Here is a 7,532-nt window from a genome sequence, read left to right on the forward strand (position 1 = left end):
TGAGATTGGCTTGGACAAAGAGGCTGCTCACATGCTTATCATATGAGATTCTCTTCTTAAAGTGGTGGCAACCCTTCTCTTCAGGGATTCTCATCAACCTCCAGAAGGCAACCAGCAAGGCAAGACACAAGAGCCTTTCCTTCCAGGAGTCTCCAGGTAGGGAAATACATAAGGCCATATTCTGAGGCTTACCAGTTGCTTTAAATATTCATCAGGAATGTCTTTATGGAACAATCTTTGACCAGTCTCATACTACATTAATACAGTTGTTGCTGTGTACAAGAATGGCCAAATTTCTATGCCATTTCTTTGGACAGCATAAGCTGCCTTGCTTTGCTTTTGCACATCATTTAAACTGTATCAGGTAATTGCATTTGTTTTATCATTTTGTCTTGTCAAATGTATTGTACTTTTTAATGCTTTCTTTATAGTTAGAGATACAAAAATGCAGAACTAAAATCATATTTTAAGGGACTTGTATAAAAGCTTAACAAGAGTTTAAATGATCTTTTCAATCAATTGAGATAAAACAAAATTGTATTACATATAATAAGACTGGGTCAAATCTATGCATGTGTGAGAAATATGGAATACAAATTGTTGGGGACAACAAAACCTTAGTCCTAAAATAAAATATCAGTACCAAAAATCTTCCAGCACTCTGGGCATTTCAGTCTACTGGTTCAAAGTTGTTTCCAAAATGAATATTCAGAAGGAGGACTGTTTAAGCTGAAAGTATGCAGCTAGCTCTTAATGACCTGAAAGTCACAATAGGAAGATTTGCTTGTGATTGCTGACCATTAACTGCAAGGCGATAACTAGCTCTCGTGGTATTTGTAGGCTAGAAAAATTAGATTTTACAACTTTCTGAGAAATCCTGCCTTTCAATGGGTCCTGATCTGTTAAATTTTTTGTGTAAAAGTAAAAGTTTCACCCCCCCTACCAACAATGGGTGACTATTACGACAAGTCCCTAGTCTTATGAAGATAATTACCTGTCTATGGCCATTCTTATTTGAAAACTTGTTGCAGTTTATTGAAAATATAACCATGAGTTAGATGTTTTGACTGCCTCCTCCTGTATACATTGTATATAAATAGTAATTTGGACTGTGAACATCAATTATAATACACTGCCAGCATTAAAAGATTCATGTTGAGAAACTAATTCATGGTATGTAATGATACGGTTTACTAAAGAAAAAAAAACTATACTGAACACAATTTACTAAACATAATTTCTTGTGAGTGCATTGAACATTTTATTCTTTGTGCTTGTGCTAAAATTACAAAATGAACATTAACTTCTGTTTCCATAACCATCATAAAACCTCGTATCTTATGTAATTATCTGGATAGGTCCCCCAGCACCCAGAGATGTGCCTAGCATAATATATTATTGTATAACAATAAATATCCACTATTGCAGGTGGAGGTTGTAGAACATCTTAAAAGAGCAAACATTAAGGAGGTGGGTTACAAAGGAATGGTCACCAACTCTCAAAAAGAATTTGAAATATCCAGATGTGGTGTTCAAATTATCCAGAGAATTAAATTAGTATATGAAACCCAGAGACATACATTAAAACATATAGGGTAGGCAACCTCGGCACTTAAGCTGCAGTGAAACTATAAATGTCATCATCCTTCTGCCTCTGGGAGTCATGCCTTTGGCTGTTGGAGTATTGCAATGCCTCATGGGACTTTTAGTTCCACAACAGCTAGAGTTCTGAGGTTGCCTACCGCTAATATGGACTATTTGATGGCAGTATATTTTCATTGTTTTGCTTACCATAGTGTAAACTTGCCTTATCATCTTATATTTGACTATTTCAGCGCTTGCTGTAGGATTCAACCCTGAATCTGATTGACATTTCACATCCACTTATTGCCCCCAAGCTGAGTGATTTGTGACAGTCATGGGACTCAGAAATCCTTTTTAGACGCTGATTTCTGTAACATGAATGGATTCTTTCATCTTGCATGAAGTCACATGAAGAGCCATGCTGCCTGATGACAGATTCACATGATGTCTAGATTGTATAGAAGATTAGCATATGGTATGCTTCTCTTCATCATCAGTGATGCCAGATAACATTTCACTGGTGTTCCAGCTGTATATGCTTACCCCAACTGTAAACCTTTAGAGGCAGTTCATAGGTTTAAAAAAGTGTATATATTTATGTTTGTGGTGTGACTGCATGTGTGTGTGCAGGGGTTTTATAGTCTTTTAGATTTGTATAATACTTTTATATATCATAAAACCATAAAATTCTATCATCCCTTCATTTTCCTTTTCTGATGTCAATCCATGGCAGCATACATGTGGTAGGATGCTGCCATGTTGGTGCCAGGAAAACTGAAAATTGTTTCATACTTACCCCTAATGTTCCATTCCTGGTGCCAGTCCATGGCAGCATAGTACCGCATATATGCTGCCATGTTATTTCCAGGAAAGAAGTATATTTGTCACGAGAACTATGAGGACTGCAATTGCTGCCCTCATTCTAAAACTGCTGGTTTTCTGTTTTTTTTCTGGTTGCCTTGTATACATTTGGGTTATGGTTTTGGTACATGACGGCCATGGTCATGTACCAGGACCACAGTCATTGTGATGGTATGACCATCACCATGATCATACCAGAAGAAGAAGTCAAAGAAAAAGTCAGAAGAAAGAAGTCAAAAGAAATTAAAAATGGCTTATCTCTATACCAAGTCAGAGATTCACATTTTGAGCAGAGGCCAGCAGTGGTAGTCTGTATTTCTCTCCTGACAGGTCTTTCTTATGTTCACTACTTAATATAATTGTACAATATCTGTACAATCTTCTTTAGATTTAGCAGAACTATGAAATATATGCTACATGAACTTTACAATTCGTTTTCAATCAATTAGGAAGGCCCTTGCACTACATAGATGTTAGCAGGAGGAGATTGTTCAATAAGATTGTAAACTGTGTGATGAACTTTGAAGAATTTTTATAGCTGTACCAAGGACCTTTTTCTCATTGGATTTTCCATTCACTATGGTCATAGTAGATGACTCTTGGCTATTAATGGATCTTCCCAGTAGAATTTTAGGAAACATCTAGTATGACAATTGCAGGATGTTGCTTTCCTCCTATGTTCTATGTACATATATCCAGTTTTCCTTTATCAAGTTCTCTACACTCAGAGTATAATGGCCCTCCATGAAAGTAATTGAGAGCCATTATTCCTGGTCTGATGAACTATGGTGCTCCAAGGTGTGTAGTGGGACAAGGGTCGGCTGTTTATTGTATAAGAGCTGTGACCAAGGACAACTCCATGTAAGTATCCAAAAGGTTTTTTTTTCGGTGATAATCCATTTGATTTTCACTTAACCTATCAAGCCTACCTAGCTTTCATAGGTAAGTTAAATATTCATTAGTACATGTTAGAGTCTAAAGGTTTCCATATCAATGTCTAGCTTTGCATTAATTTTGTGTTCCACTGACAGCCATTTCAGGCTATTGAGTGGCTGAGAGCATAGACACTCGAAACGGTTACTAGACAGGAACTAACGGAAACATGAGGCTGATTTACTAAAGGCAAATAGGCTGTTTATTTTGCAAGGGAATTTTCAGTTTGCAAGGGAATATCCAGTAGTTTAGTGAATAAGAATCACGTGCAAGCAAAAATACTTATTTTATTTTCTTAGCTTGTATTGGGTATTTAAAAGGGAATTTTCACCGCATTCACTAAGCTAGGAGAAAACTCCCTTGCAAAGCAAACAGCCAATTTGCATTTAGTAAATCATCCCCTATGGCTTACAGTTAAGGTCTATTCTTACACTCCCTGTTTTATATAAGTTATATTTATTTCTTATAAGCACCTTAACATTTTTAGATAGATACATAAAATTGTTTATTCCTATTTTATATAAGCAAATATTAGATTGAATGGTTTCAACTGGATCTGACAACTATGATTCAGGGCCGATTCACAATATATGTGTTGGGGCTGCTCTGGACGTGTCCAGTACAGCTCCAACACAAATCAAGACAATTTGCCTTGTCACGAACGGGATCAGTTCACATCACTGCATTGCGATGGGAACACGGTGGTGTGCGCTGAAAACATTACAACTTGCTGTACTTTTTTCAGCACAGGTGGATGTGACGCGGAACAACCGCCTCACACCCCACTGTTAGCGCAGCAGCTGGTGTGAATTGGCCCTTCATGAGCAGATCAGCTGGATTGAACAGCCCAATGTGTGACCACAGAGTGTCACATCTCTAAATTATTTCAAAGTAGTTCCCACCGCCCTCTTACTGGTATGTCCCTTTTAAATTGGGTGCTGCAATGATAGTGAATGGCACCACTTCAAATCCATGTAGTAAAGTATATCACTAGCACAAGAAAGTAAAATCTTCAACAAGTGGTCATTTTATTGATGTTCACACATCTCATCATAAAGCAACATTTTGGGGGACACTCAGGGTTCCTTCATCAGGCATGAAAAATTTCGTCCTGCCTTATGAAGGGACCCTGAGTGGCCACAAAACATTTCTTGATGAAGTGATGTGTGTACATCAATAAAATGACCACTCGTTGAAGATTTTACTTTGGTGTGCTGGTGATATACTTTACCCCTTACATGTGTAAATTATGATACCGGGGTTAAATGTTAGCTGTAATTAATTAATTTGCAAAGCTCATAAAAATATTGATCTGGATCATATTAGAAGTCGTAAGTATATAGTATAAAGCTATTTTTTAAAGCAAACATACCTTTCCCTGTCTATTCTGTTTACATGTATGTTGGTTTTTTGTACAAAAACCTACTTCCAGTGCACTTTAGAAATAAGATTCAAATTGGTTGCTACAGGCAACAACACATTTACGTGTGATCACTTTTCATAGCTAGGCCCCTTAATAATTAAAAGAGCATTTGGCCTGATCTTTTAGCTAATATGTGTTTTTTCTCCAGGTTAACAAAAAACATCCACCTGAACTGTGCACTTAATCTGTCATAATCCTTGCTCATATATTCCTCAGTCTCACAAAGTGTTTCTTTTTTCTCTAGCCTCATTAGGCAATTTTTGAGGATAGGGATAAGTTTAGATGCCAAATGACTGTAATCCTTGCAGAAACAGCAGCTTACAATGCCAAATACATGCAGAAAACAATGTACCCATTTTCACTTAGCTCATGTTTGCTGCAGAATTTGGACAGGATTATAATCAAGCTGTCGGTAAGGAGATTAAACAGACAAGGACAGTGAAACTTCAAAAGCTGAACATATTCTGAGTGCTGGCTATAATGATCTCTTGTAGGCTTACATATTTTTTCCGCCACCAAATCTGGGGACACTTGGCATGCATTAGTGACTGTACTTATATTGTGCACCAGATACATAAGGCTGAATTCTCAAAGCTTTAACAAAAAACTAAGGATCTATATTGCAGCCATGTGATTTTCATTTTCTAATCTCATTGGAATCAGTTAAAAATAGCTGTCACTTTTTTTAAATTAGTAACCGTATCCTGGTGTGGAGGCTTTGTGAATTGAGCCTATGGTGACAGATGTGTCTAAGCATAACATATATCAGGCCTAGTGCATGAAAAAGTACCATTTCTTGTGGCTCATAGCAACCAGTGAGATTGTAACTGTCATTTTTACAGTCCATGTTTGAAAATAAATCAAAAAGTTTCTACTAGGCAACAAGAAACCCTGCTTAGCTGACTTTTTTTTATATATGATATCACACATCCAGTAGCAATAAACATAGTATAGTTTTGTATAAATTAGCAGGCGTTCTATATTGGGTTAATTTAATATCTGAGTGGAAAAAATAGTGTTGTCGATTTACCAGTAAGACATCAGCTTTCTCTAGTATACCCACTCTAAACTACTGAAAGAAGATTTCTAGTTGGCTCTATCAGGTTACTACTATAAAGGTTATCCAGTGTATGCATATGTAATATTTTTTCTAGTGTTTTTTCTACAATTTTTTTATCTCTTCCTGTTCTAGAGATGCAACAAAAAATGAGACTAACTCACACCAAAGTAAGGAGAATTCCCATTTTAGACAGTTGTCACCGTTATATTTGACCCCGTTCCATGGTTTACCTTCACCTCTTGCACTGGTGACAAGTCAAGTTTGGATTTTCCTTCACTGTCAGTCCCAGGGATAATGGTCACCAGGGCAAACAGAGAGAGTAAATTTCCCCAGTGGGTATACAGACAACAATTAAAGAAAATCCTGGCAAAGAATCCAACCCTTCCCCATCGAAAACTAAAAACAAATTCCCTTTATATAAACTTTAATAAAGAGGCCCAAACTTTGGTGGGGGAATTGTCTCCATAATAGGTCATGAGAACTATTTCTAGGAAGAAATATATGCCCTTGTTCAGGACTGCAGGCCCTAGTTTGGACCTCTCAAGATCTGCAGTATACAGATTACTATAGAAATATCCCACCACCGTATTCTCATCCTTTTCTACAAGGTAGTTTTGTGCTCTTTTGTCTTGAGAGTTCTTGTGCTCTTTGAGGTTCTCTATGAGGTGGAAATCTGACTTATCAAGCTATTAGAATAAACCCAAAGTTACTTAAAAATATGTTTTAAAATATTCTCTTTAGTTGGTTAGCATTTTTAAATATTGTTATTTTTATAATAATGTGGAGCTGTTGATAATTAGTAGAAGCAACAGTTAAATAATTCATCTATTAGGGTAAATTGACAAAGATAGCACGCCAAGATAAGGATACTTGTTTTTAAAAAAGTGACGGTTATTTTCTGCCGAGACCAATCAGATGTGAAAATTATAGTCACATGACAAAAATAAAGATACTTATCCTTGTGTTAAAGCTTTGTGAATTGAGCCTATTGTCTCCTAAATTCTGCTGCAATACTGCAGTAACTTTGATTAATAATCTGATAGGTTAAACCATAAATGTTGTAATATGGGATCTGCTCACACACAGCGGACAGAAATCATATATTTATATAGCATGGCTATCTATATAGTTACTATTTCAATACTACACAAGCCTGTATACCAGTGAAACTTAAGATTGTGATAGACATAAGAATGCAGCCAGATGTGGGGAGATCAGCACAACCATTGAACCATCACTTTTTGAAATAATTGGTGCATGAATCACCATGAACATTTATTGCCCAAGCATACAGGTAGGGCAGGAAATGTACATACACACAGTTTTGTGTTACGGTAACTGCCAGTTTTTTTATGCACAGGATTTGCTAAGTCTGATAGAGTTTAATGCCCTTAACGAAGGGCACCTCAATTGACAAAATCATACATACACAGGTAAAAAGGGGCCCCTGGGAATGCTATTTCTACTAAGACACTGTCGGTGTCTCTATTTTGCCTAGCATTGGTATCTGCACACTGCTTTAGTACAGGATGACTTTACATTCTTCTGATTATCTGCTTGGATTTTCTGTAAAGTGACTATATATATGTATGTATATATATATTTCAATAAATTGGTATTACACCGTAAATATATATATATATATATATATATATATATGTATGTATATAT

Source organism: Nanorana parkeri, unplaced genomic scaffold (genome assembly GCF_000935625.1).
Source record: "Nanorana parkeri isolate BGI_ZX_2015 unplaced genomic scaffold, ASM93562v1 scaffold82, whole genome shotgun sequence".
In the NCBI taxonomy this organism is placed as follows: domain Eukaryota; kingdom Metazoa; phylum Chordata; class Amphibia; order Anura; family Dicroglossidae; genus Nanorana; species Nanorana parkeri.